General features: G+C 45.1%; 1 protein-coding gene across 3 annotated transcripts in view; it reads left to right on the top strand.

Annotated features, from left to right (window-relative positions):
- Nucleotides 1-25,966, top strand: part of JMJD1C (jumonji domain containing 1C) — a 145,579-nt gene that overhangs the window by 63,646 nt on the left and 55,967 nt on the right. The window contains exon 1 of one of the 3 annotated variants that reach the window (XM_048943744.1): nt 1,659-1,737. The exons of 1 other annotated variant lie outside the window; for it this stretch is intronic. The gene's annotated coding sequence lies outside the window, so the exon portion shown is untranslated. Of the gene's footprint in view, nt 1-1,658; nt 1,738-24,011; nt 24,144-25,966 lie in introns of those variants that run through there. One more of the 3 variants, XM_048943743.1, reaches the window with a different exon arrangement.

Below are 25,966 nucleotides of genomic sequence, written 5' to 3'. Positions count from 1 at the left end.
TGTTGATGCAATCCCCAAAGTACTGTGCTGCCTAACAGGAATGAGTTGCTGCTCTGGGAGGAGCATCACTGCCATATCTAGGGGTCTGTGTGTTACCGCACAGCCTGTCACTGCTGTGTGGTGCTGCTCTTCGTATTTAAGCCTCTTGTTCATCTCCAGTTGGCAGAGGGAGGGCAGAGCAGTACGTTACTCACTAAGTATAAGCTGCTCTGGGAAACGTATTACATAGTTAACAGATTTATTTGGGAGATATTTTTCATATGTATTGACTGTTTCTCTGTGTTTTTCACACCAAAAGCATGGTAAATTGTCAATATAGTATATACAGGTAGTCTTAATTTTATACTAATCATAGTAAAAGCAGAAGGAGGCAAGAAAAGACTCGGTAAGCTAAGTGCCAAAAAAGCATAGTAACTTATCCATTTCCAGTGTATGAAGGATGAGTGAGGGGAACAGTTATAAGAGATACAGGTAGGTATACAGACAGGTGTAAACATATGGATATTTTTTTATTTATCAAGCCATGGAGTACCAAAGATCTATCTATATAGGTCAGGCAGGTTGCATCATCCTCTAATGGTAACCTTTTGTGAGAAAAATGAGTTACAAATTTATAATCATACATTATGGTACAGATCTCAAATTGTAGCCTTATAAAATGCATGCATGTTTTAATTATTGGATTGCCATATTCATACCAGTCTCAAATTCTGTTTTTCTAGACAGTTATTTACTGCTATACTTACGGTGGTTGTACTGGGGAGAAGGCAATTTATATTAGTGAGAATGGAAAATGAAACTTCTTCCTAATTAAACCTTTAAATTGCAGTCAGCAGCATTGATTCTTCTAGTCTGGCTCTGCTTTATGTGTAGGAAGGGACAAAATCATATCTAAGAACATCAGAAGAATAACAAGACTTGAGTTAGGTACAGATCTGTTCTTTAAGAAAGAAAATACTCATTAGGAATTGCTGCTTTCTCTGGACAACTGTATTCTCTTGGAAAATGCTGCAAGTGGTATGTAAAGCCTGCAGCAGGTATCTGGGGGACTGTAACAAGCTCTGGAAATTAATACATTTTTCATGACATGTTTCCAGCGCTGTTAATGGAGTCGATGCAGCTCTTTATTGTAGGACCGCATCCTGCCGTGTAGAAAACAGGCAGGACTATTGGCCAGGCCTGTCTGTGGCTTGCTGTTAGCGCTGGAACTGAGTCCTGCCGTACACTCGCCACTGCTCTAAAGCGCTTTGTCACACGTTTTCCTTTCCCCCTTTCTAAGAAATGCATTGGCTTGCTTTTTGAGGGGTCCAAAGGAATGCTGGATTGCATGAACTGTGAAGGTGTTCTTTGGCTGTAAAGTGACCCTTTGATGTCAGGACCCCCACCGCAGCCTGCTGGGAGGGAACAGCTGATGGAAAACACTGCCTTCGCTGTCAGGCGCCTCTTATGTTTCTCTGGGGTGCTTACATGGCCAAAACATCGAAGGTGGTAAATTTGTAACACGCTTACTGAGGCGGAAAGGCCAGTTATACTCAGAATTACACTGGAGGTTGTTAGCATGTAAGAGTCAAAGAGCAGCCTTAGTATTTGCTGTCTGCTCGTGTTGATCTGTTCTTTTGGTTTTGGCAGCGTGCTGCGTGTGAATCATACGCAGAGGCCCCGGGAACACAGCCGCCCGCGCAGCAGCATCTGCCTGAGTCAGCAGCGGCCTGCGGCAGTCGGTGCCCGCGGGGTGCGGTGAGTCACGGCGCTGCTCCTGCGGGCACTGCGGCTCAGGGCAACAGGGCACGGTGCGAAATGAAAGTGAGCTGCTGTGCTCACCGCAAAAGGGAAAGGTCGTACCATAAGGAGGGGGAGGAGAGCCCTCTAATATGGTGTAAGGATGTCGTATTTTTGGGTCGCCAGGGACTAGTTTACAGGCGAAAGATTTCTGTAGTGCGCGCAGGGTCTAGCTGCTCCATTTCTGTGAGACTTGGGTGTTCTTTATATTAGTCAAATTCGTTTTAATGGGTCCTCCTGTACCATGTGCGGTCTTATCATCATCTGAGCCTAGCAGATAGTTCTTCAAATGGCACTCCGTTATTTTGCAGGAAGTGTAAGTACGAAATTAATTATGCATTAATTCTGGCTGCAGCACCTCTCATACGTGCGGTTGTATAGGAATATCAGTATGAGTATGAAGTCACCTCTATATCATGTAACTGTTACAGGAAAACCTTCAAGAAGTAGTGTCATTTCCCTGCCTGAAGTGGTAAGAGCACTGAAAGCACAAGGGCTGGCTGGAACTGGCTAGGCAGAGGGTTACATCTCTGAAAAGGCATGCTTCCTATCAGAGCTAAAAATAAAACCTGCGAGTCCTGAGCACCAGAACTTGCCTACCAGCTAATTACGGGACTCATTTACATAGGCTTTCATCTCCTTCTAGGGACTGGTCTGAACAGCCTTCTGTTTAAATACTGTTCCAGCTCCTGTGTCTGCCTTGCAGCGCAGGTTTTTAGGCTCCTTAGCTCAAAAGGCAGCTGATGAGGGAGGTTGGTTTTGAGCAGGGTCTTCTGGATTTGTGTTCCGTGGCAGCCTGCCAGGGCCTCCGGTTCCTCAGCTATTGGAGGAACAGAGCTGCTTGGCTTGTGAGCAGCCACATGCTTGGTATTCGGTTTTGGAAGCGCAAGGAGATGGTAATCTCAAACTGTAATATTCTTTCAGGGGAGAGAATTGTTTTAGAGTGAGAGAAAACATGTAGTTCTAGTTAGGGGCCCCCACGCCTTCCATGCCTCGCATGTGCTTCTCTAGGTCGGTAAGTGGAATATTAAAGCTCAAATGAGATTGCTGGTATCTCTGTGAGGTCAGTATACTTCCTCGTGGTTGAGTTTCTGTAATATCGGTTTCCATTTGGAGTCTTGGAGATCACAGAAAAAACAACTCTTGCTTTTAAAGCCATTACCCAGGCTGCAAAGTCAGCCACTGAAAAATTAATACAAACAGTATTTTTGTTGAACTGAGTGTATGGTATCCTGGTGTGTGGTATATTAAATGTTAATCAAGAATTCAGTTGTTCCGTTCCATTGCTGATGCTGTAAAAAAAAAAATAGAAATGATCAGGTGTCTTTAATTAACTAAGCATTTTTTTAATGTTTACTTTAGGTCAAGGACTATCTAGTGCTTATTTCCAGTATTCTTCATAGTTTCTGCTCTACTTTCTAATGCATGGAATAGTTTTCTTATCAAGAAGTATCAGTTATGAAGACATATCCTTTGTTTTCCTCCTTTATTAAAGTTCTTAATAATGCTTTGTGCTCAGATGAAATTGAAGTCAGATTGCTTTTAAGCTGGTGTAGCACAGAATCAAGTACACTTTTCATTTTGGTAATGAAAAAAAATATTTTTTTATAGGCACAACTTTTGGAGAGTAAACTGCAGCATGTTTCCTTTCTGTCCAAGAGGATCTGTTGATGGATACCTCATAGGTTGTTGCTGCCATTAAGTATGCTCTTTTAGAATCTAGGACCTTATGAAGGTTTTAGACTTCAAACTTTCAAGAATTGCATAAAGGATTTTTTTCTCATTTTCTGGTGAAGTGTAACAGTGCCTTTCGTATGATCTTGGAAATAATATCAGTACGTCTTTCTTCTGTTCCATGTGTGTATTTGCTCACTGCTTTGTTGGCAAACTTCTTTTTGAACACCCAGTCTTAGAAAGTATTTTAATGTAAAGTTCCCCCAAAATAATGATTCAAAATGTACTTTTGGTGTTTGGCAGAACACAAAGGGAAGACTAACATCACAGACAAGTGTTGGTGAAGTAAAGAAACTGGGAAAAGTCTGACGTTTTCCTCTGACACTTGTGATGGTTTGAAGATACTGTGTGCTTGCAGATCTCCTTAATACCCCGTGTCAGTTGGTCAGCTATTGTTTTATAGTAGTATCCTTTGATACCATCTCTTTACATCAGCCTTGTCTTCGTAATGTTTTCTTCTAATATCTCATCTGTAAGATCTTGGAGAAAATTTAGTTACAACACTTTTCTAAGACAAGAGTTTTTGTTGGAAACTTCTTTAAATGCACGAAATAAATACATAAAAATGTTCATCTGAGCAACCTTTTTAACTAAGGACAATAACAATGATGTAGATGTAGATCTTTACAAAATCAAACCTATTTCAGGATTGTAGAGAAGTAGTGCAATCTTAAAATGTTTTATGTGGGATTGTTGCCCATCTCTCACAAGAGAGAGGCGTTGACTGCATAGAAGTGTCAGCTGTATCAGGTTCTCTGTAATTCAGAAGCATTCGCATTTTTAAAAAATATTTTGGTAGTGGAATACCACTAGCTGTCTCATTTGATTGTTTTACCAAATACTGTATCATTGTTCCAGAGAGCAGATAGTGCTCACGTGCCCTTATTTGACCTTTTATACAGCCTGCTGTTTTGGTCTTGGTGTTAGCTCTAGGATTTGTTTGACAGTGGCAAGGGGTACAAGAAGAATAAGGACCACAGGAAGGAAGCAAAAGGAAGCGCTTTGTCCGAAAAGTAATGGAGATATTGCTGTGTTGTGCTTGCTGCACAATGCTGTGCTACAGTGATAACAAAAAAAAACAAAAAACAAAAAAAAAACCACACACAACAAAACTAAGCATGTGGACACAGCAGGCAGTTACACTGACTCACAGAGGACGAAATAGGATGTGGGCTTGGCTCAGGAAGTCAGTCCGTAAACCGCTACTTGCCAGCATTGCTGGGTCACCGTGTGTCCCCTCCTGCCTCTGTGGGGCAACCGAGGCTGCAGGGGGGGTTGGAAGCAGGCAGGCCCCCTTGGCTAGCTGCTTGTGGCTTTGTTAAGAAAGGGGGGAATTGGGGAGTGACCAGTTCCTTCTGCTGTTCTACACCACTCAGACAAGATTGTGTCAGCTAGTTTCTGTAGGAAAGATTGCTTTTTTGATTCCTTTTTAGCTTTCTGATATTTTTTTTCCTCTTAACATCCTTTGTGGTTCAGAGAGCTGTACGTGTGGTCAGAGAGGGAATTAGGCTGTTCCATGTTGACATGCCTTCTTCATGTTCTTTTTCTGCCCTCTTAGAAGTTTCTCTTTGTCCTCTTGTGCCCCTGCATTAAACTGAAGAACTCTCTGTACTGATTTCAGCCTCCTCCATGAAGACAGATAGGATAGATGACGGCAGCAGCACAAAGAAATGAAGCTGTTAAGCCCGATTTCTGGGCCTGGCTGTTTTCTCCCCCTTGCTAGCAGCAGTGCTAAATGCCCAGATCTGCCCCAGTCCCTTGTGACTGCTGCAGCTTAATGCTGCAGCACTGACTGCTGTGCATGGCCCTGGCTATTGTCAGCCTGAAGGATTCTTCCCCTAGGACTTCAAGGTGCCTGGAGTAGCTCTTTCATCAAAATCTTCTCTGGTCTAAAGTATGCTTTACCAGAAAAATTAATGCAGCAAGACAAAATACTCCATAGTTTTCAGCCTGTGGTCTTCGTGACGTTGGTGGGAAATCCACGCAATCCCTAAGTTTGTATATGGTTTTGTTTTGAGCTTTGAAAATGCAAGATAGTAAAACCCGATAAGGCCGTTGCTGAGGTCAGGCTTCATGGTGATCCTGTCTGGCCTGTGTTGAGGGCTACCACTGACATGTCTGTGGGGCACAGAGATAAAAGGCAGCACTTCGCTGCTTCCTCAGCCGGGCCCTTGGGCTCTCCGTATGAGGGTCATTGGTTTGAATGCAGTTATCAGCGCTGCTGCACGCTGTAAGGAGAAGAGTGGAGCTCCTTGAAGACAGCTTCCTGCTATCAGTGTCTGCTAACAGGGCAGTGCAGTCAGCTGCTCTGAAACCATCAGAGAAGGAAGAGAATTGGAGGGGTTGCCAGGTGAGGGACCAGCTAAGCTGATCACTGTGTTAATGGCAACAAAGCCTTGTCAGAGAGGGCCTGGCATCTCAGGAGCTGAGCAAATTGATACGGGGAAGCCACTGCATATTTTTTTTTTTCTTCTTTGTTCTCAGAAGTAAAAGTCCAAGATAGTACAGTAATGTGATACTGCCACAAAGTTTCATGGGGAAAGCCTTCTGTAAGCTGCTTTCAAGGAATGGTTGTCCTCTGTGCAAAAGTTGGCAGCCCACTGCAGTGTTCTACCTGCATGAACAGTTGCACATATGGATTTAAGTTGTGCTGTAGGTCAGTATTTTGAAGTATTAAGATACAAAGTGAGGTTTGATGTGCAGTTATGCTTCCATGCTTCAAAAGTACCTGCACATGTGAACATCTCTTAGAGGAATACACTTAGAAGTACAACTCAGCACCTGAATCACCCCTTCGGCTAAACACAAATGTTCTCAAAGGTACCGGGTTTGCACTGTTTTTTTTTTTAACATGCGTTGTTGTATAATATATATGAAAGCATCTTGAACTTCTCGGGTGGGCACAATGTGCAAATGTGGAGATGTTTTGGTAGAGCTTCAGATGGGTTGCATGTGGTGCCCGTGGCTGGGAGGAGCCACACAGTACTGCAGCACGTGCAGCAAGTCCCAGTGCTGGGTGCACCGTGCCAAGCAGTGAGCATCTCACACGTACAGTGAGCAAACATGCCAGCTGGCATCCCTTGTGTTTTGTGATAGTGGTGTGAATGTTTTGATAGCAGCTCTGCACGTTGAGACCTGTGATGAGAAGCTGCTTTTTTACAGCCCCGCCCTGGGCTGCTCTGTCAGCCAGCGTTCCTCATGTTTGAGGTTTCTCAGCCAGGGTGGTTATCTTTGAGAGGCTGGAAGAGGTTTCTCTGAACTCCGAGGAACATGAAGGAGTCAGTGCAGGTTGTGCTTTGGTCTGCTGCCCCGCACCTATATTTTGGAAGAAGAGTCTTTATTTTTTTTTCCTTAATTCTGAAGAAAATATCATCTTTGGAAATATACTGAAACACGGTGTTAATGAACAGATGCAGGGACATGTGCTTGATTCTTCAGAGAAGCAGAGGCAGTAGATTGGGAAGTTATAAGAGGAACCACACACTGCAGGATAGAGGTGGCACAGCACATGACTTGCTGGGGAGCCTGGCCAGCCCAGCCTGACAGAAGGCCTCTTGTAGGGGAGGGAGGCACTACCAGCCGAGCCCGGGACTTCCTGGCCTTTGTGCTAAGGTTAAGCTTTCCTCACGTCAAACACGTGCTAGAAAAAGGATGTGGATTTTTGCTACTTGAAACAGAGGAAGCCTGTTGATGCAGCTGATCCTTCACCTCAGCTCCAGATTGACATCAGTGCAGTGGCTGCATCTGTCACCTGCTGCTTCTGTGGGGAGCTGAATGTCATGGGCTGAGTTCTACTGGTGAACCACTGTTATTTTAAATTACTCAAGTTGCGAGTAAGAAAGTGGGTAATTTTCAGTTCAGGAAAATAATCCTAAGCAGAAGAGGGTTTTCAATCTAATTTCTGTCACGGATGTATTTACATGGGCTCTGGTAAGCTTTTGTAAAAGTACATGCAAAAAAATGTAATATGGTCACTCTGCCGTACATCTGTATTAGTTCAGTTGTTAGTGTAGAAACTGATCTTACGCGTGCTTTTCTGAGCAGCATCTCATATTATTTAATATTTTTCCTTAATCTATTAGGATAGGAAGAAGTCATTCTCTTACACAATTTTTTAGCTACATTGACATGTAACGCAGTAAGCCTTTTCTGTTTGTTCGGTAGGCCCAAGGATCTCCTGCATAATTTAAGACTAATGCTTTCAGAAGCTTGGTAAGTTTTGATCAGTCTCATTTCAACCCCTTTATTTGTAAATATGGAAATAGGAGTATTTAATTAACAAATATTGATACTTCCTGGGCAGCCTGGCCTAATACCAGGTTCGGAGGTTGGTGGCCTTGCCTGGCAGGGGGGTTGGAACTCTTTGATCCTTGGGATCCCTTCCAACCCAAGCTATTCTATGATTTTATGGTACTTCTGAGACTGATATTCATCTAGACTCCATGTTCAGTGTGGGAAAAATGGCAGTAATTTGAGATGTCCTGATGTGGTAACTGTTGTCAAAACAGACTGCCTATGGAAAATCATTCTGCAAAACTTGGTAAAAGATATTTCTTCTCTGCCCTTCACCAAAGACTTCGCAGACTTCAGATTAGCAGAGGGTCAGGTTCCCGTGAAAGGGGGGAAGGAAACCTTTCTTCCGAATCAGACTGTAAGAAGATCTTGAAACTGGGCTTCCCTTTTTGGATGTCAGCATTTCATTGCCCTACTGCCCTGTTGTGCAAGAGGTGGAGTGGCTAACGAGTGGTTCAGTGAACGTGGGGGCCTTAGATGTTGCCACGTAGCAGTGCTGCTTAGGACAGGAGTTCAAAGCAGATAGACTTTGCTAAGAAGGGGGACCTGAAGGAATTTAGGTTCTGTAAATGTGCAAGAATATGGAGTTGATGATCTTTTTCTATTAAGTCATTCCTTTTCAGACTAAAGAAAAAATTATCTGTGTTGTAAGGGTTGTCAAGTGTTACCTCTGTCTCAAGGGAGAATTGTGCTCAATTGTGCTTTCTAAAATGAGCAAAGGCGATGTCACCAGTAACAGGAAATCTGAGTGTGCTGTCTGCATAGCCTCGTTTGGTTACTTGCGTTTTTCGTCTCTAAGCTTTTCCAACAAACTTCACTGAAAGAAAAAAGTGGGGGTATTTTGTATGAGTTCAACTGTCAGCACCATCTGCCCCAGGGATAGAAGGGAAGCTCTAGAGTATGTGTGTCCAACCTTCTGACTTGCCTGGGCTACTCTGGGTGAAGAGAAAATTGTCTTGGGCCACATACAGGATGTATGTAAGTGGCACCATGGCCGTGCCCTGCATCCTGCTGCAGGCTGCCTTTTGTGGCATGAGGCCTCCTCAGAACAGCTGCCATGAATAGCTTCCTTTCTCTTTCTCACCCTCATCTGCTTTGGCCCTTACAGCATAGTTTTTAGCCTTACTTTAGAGTTCTCTGTTTTGAAAAGCCAGCTTGTGCAACAGAATGCCGACTCCAATAAGGTATATATTTCATACTATTAAAGCAGTTCTAGTCTAGTGTTCAGCAAGATGTGTCAGTGCATCGCAGAGAAAGTGCTTTCGTCCTCTAGAAAGAGACAAAGCCCTAAGTGCTTACATGTGAGAGGCAAAGCTGCGAGGTGTTACTGGAGTGGAGAACAGAAAGAATGGTTTTCATCTTTTCTCTATAAGAATCGTGGCTGACAGAAGGAAGGCTGAAATGTGAGTTGGCAGGACGTTTTAGCAGGGAGCCAGAGAAGTATTCCAGTGACTTGCCAATGTGCTGCTAAATGTTTAAACACCTAGGTAACAGCTCCATTCCTGCTATGTGGTCGGCTGTAAGGCTTACATGCATGCTGTATACTGTTGGGAATTGCCTTTGGGCGGGGCCTAAAGCATTTTTATGTTCTAGTCCTGTGGCTAATAAAATATTTTTTTTATATTGCTTTTTGGTGTATTCCTACCACATATGTGCAAGTTGAAGTAGATTGTAATACAACACCCATCACACTTGGCATTGTGCATTTATTTTTTTTTTAATTCTTCAGCTTTGCTGAACAAGTTGTGTTTTTTTCTACTTTTCTGGCCCTGAGTAGGTGGTGTCTGGTTAGAACTGAAATGAAAATATATTGGATGTATTTGGAATGGAACATCTGGAGTTGCTGGAAGTTGTATACACTAAATAAACGAGTTAGGGTCACCTTGACTATTTTTAATAACTGCAGACTGGAAACGTTTCTGTGACAAAGAGAACAAGACCAATTGAAAGGCAAAAGTCACTCATAATTGCTGTTTCACTTGCAGAGGATCAGTTTTCTGAAGTTTGTGTCAAAGGAGTAACTGAGGGCTAGGGAAAAAAAAAACGCAACAGAAGAAAAATCCTTAATATTTTTATAAAATAACAGGTGGAGTAAGGCTTGTGGAAGAGGTAATGTGTCGTACTGGTTTGACAGATGGAGAAGAAATTAAACCACTGAGCTTTAATAATGTAAATTTTTCTTCTGTTCTGAAATAGAAGTGTCAGTTGTCACGCATAGACTTAATAAGCACAGCACTACTACTGGAACAGATATCTGGTGTCACTGTAATGTTTTAATTCGTTTCTGTTTGATGGGTCATAAATAAAAAGTTCATAATGGAATGAAGGGCTTTATCCTTTTAATTTCTTTAAAGATCTAGAACTTAACTAAGTTAATCTTCACTTTCGATTTTCATATGCCTCCCATATTCTACAAGATTCATTTTAATTTTGGTGTTATAATTACATGTGGCAATTACAGTCATTACATATAAATTTATTTCACTTGACTTTCTTGTACCACTCATTCATGTGCAGGAGCTCCTGCATCAACTTCTTGCAAATTCTCTTGCCCTTCAACTCTAGCAGATTACTATCCTCAAAAGAAAGGTGGTGTTTCTAAATATAGAAACCTAATTTAGAGTCTGCTGTGACAAGCAGCCACTTCTTCTTTACTTTCATATTTATTTCTCAAGTCCACTGCTATATTCCTGAAATATTTTTCTTTGACTTTAAGCTAAACTTGATGACAGTGGAAGATGCAATTTTTATAAATATATTTGAATCTGAGAGATCTTCCATTGCTAGAGATATTCTATTCCACCTTCATACACCAGGTACATATGTAGTTCTTCATTATAGCCACAGTCATAGCTACTTAATACAAAGTTGCTTCTTCTGAAATAAACTCAAATCTGTGCATAGATCTCTTTAACCATTTTCTTTTGGTTCTGATTAGCAGACCTGACAATATTTATACAGAAACTCACCTGATCTAGAGGTTGGCAGCCCTGCCCATTGCAGGGGGATTGGAACTAGATGATCTTTAAGGCCCCTTCCAACCTAGATTCTCCTGTAATAATTTACTGAGCTATGAAACGGAGAGAAAAAAGTGTGCTAGAGATTTGGTGCTTGCCTTGCTCGTCTAGCTCTATTTTTGTGGGTCTTGCTCTGAAGGAAGTCTCTTAAGAAAAGTAAGGACCTGCAAGAGGGAGTTGTTACTCTTGTTCCCTCAATCCTCAATTCCTAACTTCCTGGAAAGCTTTTTCTTGTCATTTTAGGGGTGGGGAGGGAGTAAAACCTTCAAATCATTTTATCAAAATGAGAATATAAAAGGAAGCTTCATTTGTTAGTTTTCCACCCACTGCTTCCTTCATTTCTTGACTACGTGGAGCTTGAAGGTAGCATAAGTGGATGAAACAAAACTTCTGAACTTTTGAATGCTCCCAACTTTCACACGGCGCCTGTTCTATAGATTGTTTTCTATCAGCTGTGTGTGGCTTGCTAGGCCGTACCAGAGGAATGTAATTTAAAAAACTGTTAATACACAACTTGCTCTCGCCACCGTTTATTCTTTCTCACCCTTTTTGTGATTCTTTTCCTGTGTCCTGTGTGCTTTCTTCTGAGCTTGCTTCTTCCTTTTGGTTTTGTGCTGGGTGCAGCAGTGGCTGGCACTTGTGGCCCTGCTGGTCAAGAGCAGTGGCCACAGGGAGGGGAGGGAGCCCCTTGCCAGCCCTTCTCGCTTAAACGGGCATTGTGGGGGGTGTTTCAGGGACCTCTAACTGCCATGGCAATAGTAAAAACATCTCTGGCACAGTGCTTGGTTATAAAGCACTGAGGTTTTAGTAAGGGTCAACAAAGACAGCACAGGACCCCTGCTCAGGGGAAGGAATGAAAAAACAAACAAAAAAACCCAACCAGTTAACACCAAGATCTGTTTCTAGAGGATCGGTGAATGAGTGCATCTTCTGTCTGCTGTTTGATTTGGATGAAATTATGGAAGCATTTGAACTCAAATGTGAAATTGATTCGTGCTGTGCTGCTAATCCCAGCTAAACTGATCGAAGAATTGAAGCTGTTTCAGAAGTCAAGCCGCTGATGAGCAGTTGCTGTGTGGTGAGTTCATCAAGGGAGTTCGATGTGTGTCCTTCTTGAAGGCAAGGACATGAAAGAGATGAGTTATAGTCAAGGGAGCAGTGGAGGAAACCTGAAGAATGGCAGATTTAATAAAGATGACTAAATATAGTATGCATGAAATCACTGATAGAGCTTAAAAGTGAAAGGAAGAAAAGAAGCAGGGGGAAGCTGAAGATGCAGCTGGAGATGGTGCTAGTGCTTAAACCGGATCCAAGAATTAAGAGAATGCTTATGGGGCTGAGAAGTTGCAGGCAGCTTGGAGGGACTTTTGAAGTTGCTGAATGAGAAGATAAGGGAGAATGAGAAAGCTGAGAAAGGTCCTGAAGGGATTTGAGTGGGAGTGGGAAGGAAAGACTCCATCGTTAGCGTTTGAGATAGCATAAATGACAGCAAATTTTCTGCCACGGTGGATTACAGATCTGCAAACCATACTGGAAGACATAAAGTAGATATTCTGGTGCTCTTAAGTGGAATTACAGTCCCTGGGAGGGAGGAGAGCCGCGAGGAAATCACTCTTACAGGCAAGCTTTACCGCCAACTATGCAGAAGAATTACCTTAGAGAAGAAGGCTAGTGCACTGACTGGGAACCTCGCTGTAAGGAAAAAGCTTTTCCCAACCTATTCAACTTCCATTCAGTCTTCAGCTCTCAGCAGGAGGTGCTGGGTAAACCCTCATTGCTGTCTCAGCATATGGAAAAGTGCCAGTGGATAGAAGACTGGTATTAACTGAGAAAGGAAAGAGTTCCAAGGTTAAGGAAAATCATAATCAGACATTGCAGCTAGGGAAAGATTTATACTGGATAAGAAGACTGTTGTTACTAAGAAACAACTGAGATGTTTTGTATACATATTGAGGCCCTGGGCAACAAAATGGAGAAATTTGAGCTTCTGACAGCATTGGGGATAAAACACCAAGTAGCAGAAGCATGGTAGATTACAATTAGTAGTTAGACTAAATGTATTAAAGCGCTTTGTGCTGCAGAAGTTGTGCAGTAGTAATTATATATTAGACTAGAAAAAGTATATTGGTGTGAAAAGGACAGACCTAAATCAGTTTGGCTTAAAATCACTTTTGGAGAAAGATGACAGGAGTAGAGAATCTGTTACTAGCTCCAGGGTGAGACTTGAATAGGGATAGCCATCTCTGTAGTGTTGTTAGATAAAAACTGCTTGTTATGAGGTGGCTTACTTTCCCAGGTAAAGATTAGAGAAAAAATCCTGGATGTGATTGCTGGCAAGTTTCTTCGTTAAACTAGTCAACCAACAAGAACTCATTGGTACTTCAGACATCGTTTTGCAAAGCAGCAATGATATTCTAGAAAATCATTTTGGATTGAAGAGGCAGTTTCACTTTTTGCTTAATCAGCTGTGGAAAGGGCTGGCTTCACTATTCCTGCCCCTGCTTACGTGATCCCAGCAGTCATGCAGCCAAGATGAGAGTTACATCAGCAAGGTGACTGCGAGCAAATAAGTCAGTCAGGTGACAGGGTGAGCTCTGCTGGACTGGGCTGCAGGGAGAGAGGCAGTGAGAGAGGATGGGGCTGCTTGGGCCATCAGCACCTTCCCATTCTGTACTCTGACAGTCAGATTAAGCACAGTTGAGCATTGCATACTGGGCAGTTGTGAGATGACATGGTTTAAAGTGTAAGGAAGAAATAGATGAAGATAGGTTAGTTTGAAATTCAAGTTTTAAATCTTAGTAGTAAATTCAGATAAGTAAAAACTGACTGCAAATGTGAGGAGCCCAAGGACTGAATGTTGTGAAGTCAGAGATGAGATTCAGTTTCCAGACAAATCTTAACTAAGTTCTCCTGGTGTGCAAACCAAAAAAGATGAATATGCAGAATGAAGATGTCCAGTAAAGCAGGAAGCCCACGAACAAAGAAGGAGAGGAAGACTTTGGATATCTTTGCTTCTCAAACCAAAATCTGATCTTGCAAATTATGTGAAAGCAAAACAAGAAAAATCTTTTGTATGATAAGAAGGATAGAAAATAATGACAACACGCATCTGAAACATTAAATACAAAGCATTAAATTTTTGGCTGAATTTCAAGTGAGGATGATAATAGCTGTGAAGAAAAAGGCAAGATGTAGTAATTACCATTCTCTTATTATACAACTAGAAGGAGTAACTTAAAGATCATAAAATACTCAGACACGGGGAAATTTCTATCTCAGAATTGGGAAAGAATTAGTGCTGATTGTAACTATTTTAGCTAATCTTTCCTTCAGGGTGGTACCCGTGATTGGAGAAAGCAGTGCCTACATAAGGAGGGGGAAGGGAAGAATTATGCAAGTAATTAAAAGACTGTCAGTCTGCCCTCTGTGTAAATATGGAAAGCTTTGGAAGGCATTTTTGAAAGTTAGAATAATCAAGGACTTGGGAAATAAAAGAAAATGGAGTAAAGTACGATACAGCTATTTCAAAGAGATTGTTAGTGATTCAGTACCTTTCTTTTAAAATAATTAATTTCCTAAATAAATAAGGCAAGCCTGTGGCCTTCGTGTCAGGCACGAGTTGACAGTGCTTTTCCCAGCTGGCAAGTAAGTCTCATTGTGCTCCGTTGGTGGGAGTCCAAAGATGGGATTAATACAGAGAGAATCAGACAACCACAGAATGTCCTGAGTTGGAAGGGACCCACAAGGATCATCAAGTTCTCCACCTAAAACCCAAAACCTATCAGAGCGGTGTCCGAATGTTCCCTGAACTCTTGCAGCTCAGTGCTGTAACCACTGCCCTGGGGATCCTGTTCCAGTGTCCAACCACCGCCTGGTGCAGAACCTTTTCCTGGTATCCAGCCTGACCCCTCTCTGTCTCAGTTTCGTGCCATACCCTCAGGTGCTGTCACAAGAGAGCTCAGTGCTGACCCTCCGCTCCCTCTGCAAGCTGCAGCCACCATAAGGCCTCTACTCTGCCTGCTCTGCTCTGTGCTGAGCACATCCAGGGACTCAGTTGCTCCTCATACACCTGGCCCTTGAGGCCCAAACCACCCCTGAAGCCCTCCTTTGGATGCTCTCTGTCGGCTTTCTGTTCCTCTTACATTGTGGTGCCCAAACCTGCCCCCAGTGCTCAAAGCGAGGCTGCAGCAGTGCAGGGTGGAGAAGCTGGCACCTCCAAGCACGTGAAAGGGCTTGAGTATTTCTAGCAGGGAGTAGGGCTTGAGGTGCTTTATTCTGCACTGTAGCCCCCTAAATACTGCCAGTCTGTGGCTGCTGAGAGAAGCTGGGCTAAGGGGAGATGTTGTAATGAAGGCAGATTTAAATGTAGCATTAATTTGAGGATGTGTTTATAAGTGCTGTTTTATTTGGGAAACATAAGTGACCCTGCAGAGATGCTTCGGAATCATAAGACTGAAAAAGACCTTGAGATCATCTAATCTAAATGAAGGCTGTTAAAGTTTATTACGTCTGCTATAGAGGCTATTATTCCTTGCAGCATCCTGTTTTCCTGTGTGAAGACACACCCTGCTCCCTTCAGTCTGTATTCGTCAACATTGTTTTCCAAAGTGCTGCTCATTGTGCTGCTCTCTTTGGAGCACATATCTGTCTTTGAAGAGCAGAGTCCATAATCTTCTCATTATGTAGTTCTCCAGCTGAGGCCTTATGGATGCAGAACACAGGATGTACTACCATTCACATATTCCAGTACTGTGTGTGCATGATTCTGCCAGCTTGTAGCACTTGTGAAGTTGAACGTAACCTGTTTTTTTCATTTGCAACTCCTTTGGTGCTGCGTGTTCCTGCAATTGACTGCTCCTGCCTGTGTGTGATGCTTTCCCATTTTTCCAGTTTGTCTTTTTGTCCTCCAATGTAATTTGCAGTCCTACCAAGCTGGTTGGTTGTCAATTTAATAAATGCAGTCTGTGTTCTATCATCTGGGTCACTAATGAAAGTACCAAATAAGAGCCGGCCCAGCGTAGGTGACTTTGGGAACTCCATTCTAGATACATATTTTGATGGTGAACTAGTGATGTTTTCTAATTTTTTTTCTTGATGTCTGTCTACATTAACGTCGGTTTCATTTGGATCTGATCTCTTTAGTTTGCATACGTAAACGTCACAGGAGATGGTGTCAAAAACCTTAATAAGGTCAGGATATAGATCTGCTTCTCAACTCTGCTCTTCTGTTTGAAAAGGATATTTGCTTTTGACATAATTTATTCTTTTGGAATTCATGCTGGCTTTTACTCATCGCTGTGTTTTATTTTAAGTGTTTACAAATAGACTGATTATATCTGCTTTGTGTTTGCTTCCCTTTTCTTAATCATGGGCTGGTCTTGTCATCAGCACCTCGAAAAGCTGCATCATGGACCCACTTGAACCAGGCTGGTCGGCTTTGTGCCAAAGCAAGAAAATGCGACTAATATCATTCGTCCTGACTTCTGTAATGCATTCCACCACCACGTGTCGAGTGACGAGCAATCAGAGGAAGATGAGGATTGTTAGTGTGAACATAAATTAGATAGGAATTAGCTCATAAGACATTAGCTATGTAGTGTTGAAATAGGTGGAGCTGTGTAGTGGTGAAGTAAGTCTGAGTGCCAGTAGTTCTTCACACATTTTGGGAATGACGTGCGTAGTATTTTCTCTGAAATGTTTGGGCTAATTGATTACATTTGATTCAATGTGCAGATGGTACAAAATAGGAGGAGCCCTTAACACGGAGGATGAGGATTTTTTTATGCAGCTAAAATTGAATGCCCTTGAGATATGAAGTAATAGAGGTGGAACAGAATGTTACTGTATAAAACAAAGTCGTGGATTTAGGAGCAGATGGCAAATGTAGATGAGAGCTTATCCACTGGAAGCACTGGCACAGAGCAGGTCTGGTCCTTCTGGTCAGGCAGAGGAGGGCTGTGAACCTGCTGTGTGACGTTCAGAAGATCCCAGGCAGGGCTCTGGCATGCACAGGATGTGTTCCTGGAATGGAGGAATCCAGTGTCTCTATACAACTATCAGCCATGAGTCTGTTTTTAAAATAAGATACCTAATTCTAGTGGGCCATGCTGGAGAAGGATCAACTCAAACTCGATGGGATGCATGGGAGGGCTGTGAGGCTAGCCAGGTTTGGATCTGCGGTCTAACAAGAGAGAGAGGTGGGAGTAGTTAGTGCAGAACGGTGACATGGTCATGCATGCTGTTATGGGAGGAATGAGGGAATGTAGCTACTGCTATAAATATACCTTGGAGGTAAATACTTCTGATGTACTACACAAACAGATCCTGAAGATCCTGAATTTACAACACAGGCCTGAGAAACAAATTGGAAAAAATAAAGAAAACCAAGCACAACAGTGTTCTATAGTTCTTTCCAATAACCACCAGTGTACTTGAGCTTGGAAAAGGAATGCATTTCGTGCTTAGTGGGGAACTTAAGTGAGACACATTGTGACCTTTCGGAGGCCCTAGAGAAAGGAGATGAGCAAGATCTGGATCATTTCAGTTTTATCTTTAAACTCACAGCTGTCACAGTTTGGAGATGAGTGAATTTATAAAAAACGGAAAACTTGTTATCTGAGAGAGAGATAGTTTCAACACCATCTGTCCTGTGTTTTCCTGAAAGGAAAAAAGTGCCTGTTGAGGTTGCTGCTGGACAAGCGTGTAGGAGGACAGATGTGAGAGCCTAAAAATAACGCTGCCTGGGGGCGGGGGGTGGTGCAGTGTGATATCTAGGGTTGGTTCTGATTTTTTTTAACTAGGTGATGCCGGTGGTGTTTCAACACAGTTCAGTGTTATCCTGATGCAGGGATGCACTGACTAAAACACTGCCTACTCTATCAGGCTTTTTATTATCAAGTGTAAACTTTTACCTCAACGTCATGGTGGTTTATGGCTATAGTTTGTCCTGCAAGGAATAAATTGTCTCTGAAAAGTTCTCCCAAGCCTCTTAAACAACAGAGTCAGGAATCAAAGCAGTGTATTAACAACTCTGTAGACAGTTTGACACAGTCACAATACAATGATAAAACAGCATAGCAGTAAAAAATACTGCTCAGAAAGGTTAAAAGTTGTTTCCGATTATAGCCTGAAACTAGATTGTATCTCTCCTTGGTTACATGACACGTGAAGGTGAGATGAATGGTATTTTTATTTGAGCATTATAGTTACAGACTAGGATGTTGTCTCGCTAAGGTGGGACGTTGTACAAAGTTAATTGAAACACACAGTATCAATGTAGCCTAATACTTAAATCTTAGTGTTTAAAAATATGAAAGCATTATTGTCAAGGTACTCTGTTATACCTAATGTGTACATATTTAGAATATGAAAAAGATGTATTTCAAAGCAAAGATGGCCAAGCGTGACCTCACCCCCGGCAAGCTGGAGCTAAAAGAGTGCAGAGGCACTGAGTCCAGAACAGAGCCATCCCCTCCTGCCCTGACAGGCTGTTCTCCATTAAGGAAATCCCCAGATCGCCAGATAGGAAGAGCAAAGCTGGCGGGTGTAACCTCTGGCTCTTTGGGGACAGTGTGTGTAGGGTAGGAGGAAGGAGCTGTCGCCTCACAACAGTGTTTGTGAAAAAAAAGCCCTTTCTGAATGTATTGCAAATTTATTATATTTAGAAGTGTATTTATTCTGCAGCTGTTATGCTTCCTAACAAACAGTGAAATACACTGCTGTCAGTAAAAAAGAGTAAACACAAAGACTGGAGGGATGGTCTTGCTGAGGAGTCTTGCTCTTCTCAGCAAATGAATCTCAGTTTCACTGTAATGCGTTCTTTCACGTGATAAGTGTATATTTCCCTTCTCTAGCTCCGGTGGGATGTGTTCTTCTGAAATCCTGCTCTCTGTTCTTGAGTTTTTGGAAAGATTCTTGCACTTCATGTTTCACAGGCTTTTGAGGCTTTTGTTGTCTGAGGTATTTCCAAACACGAGCTCCTGTTCAAACTGCCTTCTACTTCCAGCTGTTTTAGGAGACAGTCCTGCTCCCTGCAGAGCCTTTCTGGTTAACTGAGTCATCACAGATGACTGAGGTGACCCTTAAGCATGATGTCAGGAGCACGTTGTGTGTCCTGGGTGTGTCAGCAGGCACACAGGGAGCATTTGCTGCTACAGGATTTGCTTGGATACTGCTGTGGAGCTGTGGGAATGGAAAATGTCAGCACGGGTGCATTCTCAGCTCTGCAGTAACAGGAAGCAGTTCCGGGAGCAAGGCCTCTCCAACCTGCGCCCTGCCCTGGGGCACCTTCACACTGAGCCAGCAGGCTGTGTGCAGCACTGCGGGGCAGCCCTGGGTCTGCATGGTGAGGATGCACCAAGAGCTCTCTGGAATAAGAGCAAGACCGAAAATGTAAAGTGAAATGCAGTCTGCTTAAGAGTGGAGATTCGAACGTAGCAAGTGGACAGCATGGCTTAGACAATGGAAAGGGTTGTAAGGCAGGGGAACTGGAAGAAAAAAACAGCAGAGTTAGGAAAAATACTGCTCTGAAAATTGAAGTTAAAGGTATAGGGAGTGAGATGGAAAAAAGTGAGGCAAGTAGTTGAGCTTCAGCAAGGGAGAACAGAAAGGACGCCTATGACTGTAGGTACAGGTTGCCCTTGTGAAGGGAGTTACGCTCCACAGAAGCACATGGAATGAAGCATGAGAGGAGGCAGGAAGCAGTGGGAGGGCAAAAGGTGGAGTCCGATGGACTGCAGTTAGTGGGATGTAGGAGACGTGCTGCCGGATGCTGAATCAAAGAGCAGCAATGCTAGAATCCCGAAGCTGGTGTTCTAGGTTGGGTTGTTTTGCTGGAGGCGAGGCTGGAAGGAGGGCAGATAAATGGATCCAGTAAGTTCAAGGGGAAAAGGATGCAAGAATGTTGTGAATGTTGGCAGTAAGTATGGAAAAGAGAATAAAGCCAAGAAATGAGCTGGAGGAGCTTGGCACTGTTGTGAGGGAAGCAAGGAGGCTGAAGGAGCGTGAATGCTGAAAAACATGGATGGCACCCAAGTTAGAAGGGGTTTGATGAATATTGCAGAAGGAGTGTGGGTAAGAACATTATGATCCTGCAAGTGTTGTGCTTGCTTTGTGGAAGGCAGAATCCAGTCCCAAGGTTAATTACTATTGTGGCATGTTACCATGGCACTGGGAAAACCAAGTGAAAGACCAGGATTTCATTGTGCAGTCAGCTGTAGAACGACTGTGGGATGAGAAAGATTCTTTTCCCCAAGGAGTTAAAATCTGAGAGTAAGTCAAAAGCAGAAGACATATATATGTATGAAATAAGAGGCATTCCTTATGAGAATAAGGTAAGGCTTCCATAAGGTAGTGGCCAAGGTATTGTCAAGGGTTTGGAAGTCATTACCGCAGGGAAGCTGTTGAGAGAGAAAATTGAAAGATGTTAATGCATCAGTTTTGTGAGTGCTGCCAGTAAGCTGTTCCTAAAATTGATAAATGAGCAATAGTCAGATCAGGAGACATTGTTTCTGAAAGTGCACTGTGATGTGATGCTGGGAGAAGGAGAGCCAATAGTGGGCTGTGGGCCAGAGGTGTCTGAGACAGCTCTGTGAGCAGATCTGAGCCGGGCACATATGCATTAATTAAGGCTTGAGTAATCAGAATGCAAATAAGTGTGGGTTGGTGCTCTTAACTACAGAAGGAGCAGAAAAACTTGTGTTTCAGAAATGCTGCAAGAGTTTCATGTAATGTAGACCCAGCACTGGGAGTGGGAAGGTCACACTTAAAGATGGCACTGATGTGATTGGACTCGAGTGAGCGGCAGAGTTCATGGCAGTGGTACTCAGCTGATGGAGAGAGGGGGTATAGAGAAATGGAGTCTGTTACAGCAGCATCAGGCTTGAGCTGGCAATCCACAGGGGGATGTGCAAGAGACTGCTCAGTATTTTGTCTTTCTATGTGAATTATAAATATATTTTATATATATATATATCTATATATCTATATATTAGATATTATATATATATATATTATTATATATATATATATAATATCTAATATATATATATAATATATATATTAGATATTATATATATATATATATATAATAATATATATATATATAATATCTAATATATAGATATATAGATATATAGATATATATATATCTATATATCTATATATATATATATATATCTAATATATATATATATATATATATATATATATTAGATATATATATATATCTAATATATATATATATATATATATATATATATTAGATATATATATATATATATAGATATATAGATATATATATATCTATATATCTATATATCTATATATTAGATATTATATATCTATATATTAGAGCACAGCTCTGCAGCTCTGTGTTTCCAGTGTAAGGGCTGGTGTCTGTGAATGGCATAATGCAGGGGAGAGGCAGAGAAAGTGCGTGTGACAGGCTGCTAATGGGAAGTGAACCGTGGAAGGTGTAAATGGGCTGGGAAGAAATGAAACTGCAGAGAGCAATTGTAAAATGCGATTTAGGTAGCTTAGACATGGAAAAGCAATCCTTGTACACAGGATTGGGGTTTGTAATGGGAGAAATGAAAATAACTGTGTCTCTAAAATTATTTGTGAACATGAAAATACGTGGTTTCTGAAGCTCGCTGATTATCTAAGCCCTGCTTTTTCCAGGAAATAAGAAAGCTTGTGCAGTACCATTGCCTTCAGTGGTGGTTTTTTAGTGCCATGCTTCTGGCTTTTCTTTTACCGAGACTGTAACAGGGACACCAGTTCAACTACAGAACTAGAGAAAGTTTGCTAGCAGACCTCATTGCCAGAGCTGCGATTACAGTGCTGGTGTCAGATGAAGCAATGGGGGAAAATTGCACAGTCATGTTGATGCATGCAGTACTGAGAGCATTCCACGATGGCTGCTGGTGGAAGGGCACGAGAGATTTTAGAAGCTGACTGAAAATACTGCAACGGTAGAAACTGTGTTTGAAATCAGATCAATTTGAAATGACTGCAGAATTGGTTAGTGCAGATGTGCTAGTGTACTGATGGTGGTGCTGCTCATGTTTCTCTACACCCCCCGTTGTCTTCTGCTTCTCAATTCTGAGGAATTGCTGAAGATTGCCTGGTGAAGTTATGGCTGTGTGTGGCCGCCCCCAGGCAGTGTCTGCACATCACCCAGGAGGCAAGGTTACACGTGGACTGGCACCACGGTGACTCTATTACATGGTTGCAGCCCTAGCAGTAGCAATTGTTTCATGCACTCTCCTTTGGAGTTTGGCTCCTTCACTGAAGCGCACCATTTGCACTCAGCTGGTGTGCACGGCGACGTCAGCAGAGCAGCCGTGCAGCTCCGCTCACATGCTGTGCTATTTCTGCAGGATTGTCCCTAGGAAACCATCTGCCTTGCTCAGGAAATGTGGGGCATGCAAAGGAAGGAGATGAGCAGAAAAAGGCTAATTTCAGTTATGGAGATGGATTTACACACCTTTGATTTGTTTGTTTTAAAGGTTAAATATTTATTCACGTGTTCTTTCCTAGCGGGCAGCATCGCATGCATGCTCTCTCTGGGTTCTGTGTGTTTGGGGATTAATCCCTTTGGGTGCCCAGAGTGGGGTTCAGCAGAGCCCTGGCCCTGTGCACATGTCGGTGTCCCTGTGCCTGTGTGCTTTCCACCACTGAATAAACAGAAGACAGAGCAAAGTGGTATGTCAAGCGGGGGTACTTCATGTGGTCCCTTAACACACAGCCCCTGGGGTGTGGCTGTCCTGCCAGCTGAGCCCCCCGTGCTGCTGCTGTGAGCCCAAGGAGAGTGCGTTCACCCAACTCCATTGATTCTAACGATTATCTGTAGTGGTAGCGATTATCTGCAAAGTAGGGCAGGCGGTGTGAGCAGCAGTACATGAATCCTGTGGCAGCCAGCCAGGGCAGTAATTGAAGGTCATGGCGTGTTTGCTGAGCGCAGGGCTGCGCGCTGCCTGTTGGCGGGGCCTGGCAGTGCCCGGAACAAAGGCGCTCTGTTCTGCGGGCGGCAGTGGGAGTCGTGCTGCTGTCCTGCGCCTGTTAACCGAGCTGTGCCCAGGTGTGCTGCTTGGCAAATGTAACAATCTTGGTATGATTATTTTTCATAGGCTTCAGGACTCTAAGGTTTAAAATTGTTGCTTAAAAGTCAGCATTAGTGCTTTTGCATGGCCAATTGGTGCGTGCATATAATGATACATATTGCTGTGTATGTGACCAGCAGTAAGGACATGAACCCAGTGTTATGTTGCCGTCACACATTTAGCACCAGCAGTCACACCGGCGGCAGCTCTGTGGCGTCTGTGCCCTCCGAAGGCATTTCCCTAAAGCAGCCCCAGCTGAAGCAGCTGCTGGGTGGGTCACTGCTCCTTGCAGTGCTACTGCCCCTGAGTGCTTGCAGCCAGATCCTGGGGTGGTACTGAATGGGTGCTACCGCCCTGGTACTAATATTCCTTGTTGTCTAGTCATAGCTGTTAGTAAAGCGTCGCCGGCCTGGCCCCCAGGCAGCGTGTGAGCTGTAGGCGTGCAGTGCCCGCGACGCAGTGCCGCTGCGCGCACTCCGGGACAAGCCCTGGTACCAACGCCGGCCCTGGGGGCGCGGCCCCGCAGCCCTCGTTGCTCACCGTCCGCAGGTTTACTGCTGCGTCAGAGCCCGTACTCACTGGAAGGGCTCGGGATGAGAACGCGGAGGTACTCAGGCATCGACTTCCCATTATTCTCATATTTGCTTGGCAAAGTGCGCGTTTGGTATTTTTTCCACGAACTAAGGAGCGCGCAGCTGCGCTCGTTTAAAGGGCTCGGAGGAAACGATGCCTCTCTCCCCGCCTCCCCCGTGATTTCGTTGTTTCTCTCCAGGCCGCGTACGCGAGCCGAACCCGGGGGCCGCACTCGGCGCTGCCCGGCGTCCCGCACCGCCGTTCCCTCCGCGCGGGGTTACCTCGCCGCCCCCACGTGCCCTCGCTCCGCCCCGCGGGACGTGGCCGCCGCGCGCCGCCCCCCGGCCCCGCTCCGCCCCGCGCCCTCCCGCGAGCGGCGCAGCGCCATGCGCCAGCGGCGGGGACGCGCCGGGGCCTCCGCGGCGGCGCCAGCTGCGCGCTAAGCCCACAAAGGCGGCGGCCTCCTTCCTCCTTCTCCTCCTCCCGGCTCTCCCCTCCTGCTGGCCCGCCCCCGCCGCGGCCGCCCGGCCCGGCCCGACCCGGAAGCGGCGCGGCGCGCTCCATTTTGCTCGCTGTTCAAAGGCGGCCACGGGCGCGGAGGTCCCGCGGGCCGGGCCGGGCGCGCCGCGGGGCGCGGAGCCAGGTACGTGTGTGCGGGGGGCGCAGCGGGAACCCTTTCCTCCTCCTCCTCCCTCTCTCTTCCTTCCGCGGGGCCCCGCGCTCCTTTGTTCGTGGGGGGCGGCCGGGCTGGGCTTTGTGCGGCGGGCACGGCCACGCGGCGGGGGCGGACGGGCCGAGGAGCCGGGCGGTTGGAGGTTGCCTTCCCGGGTCGCGAGCCGGGCCGGCCGCCAGTCGTCGGGGAGCGTCGTCGGAAACGGCTCCGGCGGCGGCCGCGGCTCGCGGCGCTGCGGGAAGGGCTCGGCCTCGTGGCGGCCCCGGCCGCCCAACGGCCACGTCGCTCCCGGACCGCGGGGACCGTCCCGTAACGGCCGCCCTGCAGCCCGTCGCGCCGGGACGGGAGGGGAGGGGAACGGAGGGTAGGGGAGCCGGCCCCAGTGCCGGTCCGCAGCGCGGCGTTCTCCTCGGAGCACGCCGCGGCCGCAGCCGGTTCTGGAGGAGGGGCGGCCATCCCGGAGCGTAACGATTGTCATAAGAAGAGGTGCCAGCGCCGCGCTAACGCCGACCCAGGAGCTCCGCGCCGCGTGGAAAAGTTTTCCTAACGGCACATGCAAATTAACGTCTCCGTGAGCTGCGCCGGGTTGGTGTGCGCGGCCCCGGGGGCCGTGGCGCTGCCAGGGCGGCGAGAGGGGACCTCCGGGATCGGGGGCTTGGGCAGCGTCGGTGGGCAGGGCTCCTCGTGGCCGAGCGGGCAGTCAGAGCTGATGTGATAAAGCAGTGGGACTTTGGGGTTCTTTATTTCAGAGCAGTGGTTCAGAGGAACGCTGAAATCAGATGTCACTTAAAATCGAGTGTGTTCTTCATCGTGGCCTTCAGGGAGAGAAGTTAATGTGGGTGTCAAAGAATGCTCGGCGCCAGCTTGAAGGGGGAGACTTGAGCGTGGCATTGAGTTTGTGCTGGTTCAAGCCTTCCTAGGCTCATCCTCTGCTTGGGAATGGAAAAGGGAGCGCCTTCCTCTGCAGGGAGCTCCTCAGCCCGTGTTCGTGTCACTGCACGTCCCGCGTGCCTGCCTCCAGCAGCTGGCTGCTGTGTGTGGAGCGCCCAGCCAAGCTGCCTTTGTGCATGCACGGTGTGAGGTTGGGTCACGTCCATCCCTGCTCGAGTGCCCCGGTGCCCTGCCCTGCCCCGAGCCCAAGGCCATCCTCAAAAGGCAGCTTCTGAAGGGTGGGGTTTGGTGGTGCTTTGGCAATGTGGAGGTTCTCCGGGGCCTGACAGATGGCAGCTTATGTGCGGTAGAGCAGCCATCTCTGTAGGAGGATGTATGTGACATGGCATAGTTTTGCTTTATTTATTTACATATTTTTCCTCTGTGCTTGTGGGATGGCCCACATCCTTCACATGTGTATTTAGGGGGCGTTGGCCTGTCTGGAGGCTTAGATCTGTGAAAGCAAATGAGGAGGCATTACGTTTCTCTCCTTGGCATAATCACGCTTGCAGATCTATATTTGGAACTGGTTCTTTTAATGCCAGCAGTAAGATAAACTCGTGGCTCACCCGCACCTTAATCTGTCGTCTTTTCTAAATCCCGAGTGATAACTGCAACTGCATTCCATGCAGTCTCTTTTCAGCTAACCATGTGGTATGTCCTGTTTGTGCTCAGAAATGCGTTTCCTGACCCAAATAATGAGACAGAAGGGAAGGGGAATGGTGTGAAAAAGTCAGGTGGTGTCTGCTTAGACCTGGGGGCAAATGAAAAACCCAAAGGCTGCAGCACTGACGTTTGGAAGGAAAGTTTATCCACTTGTGGGTTTGTACACTCATGCTTTGCAATGCAGTGGTGTGAGCTCC

Source organism: Lagopus muta, chromosome 5 (genome assembly GCF_023343835.1).
Source record: "Lagopus muta isolate bLagMut1 chromosome 5, bLagMut1 primary, whole genome shotgun sequence".
Lineage (NCBI taxonomy): Eukaryota > Metazoa > Chordata > Aves > Galliformes > Phasianidae > Lagopus > Lagopus muta.
This window is presented reverse-complemented; position numbering and strand designations above follow the sequence as displayed.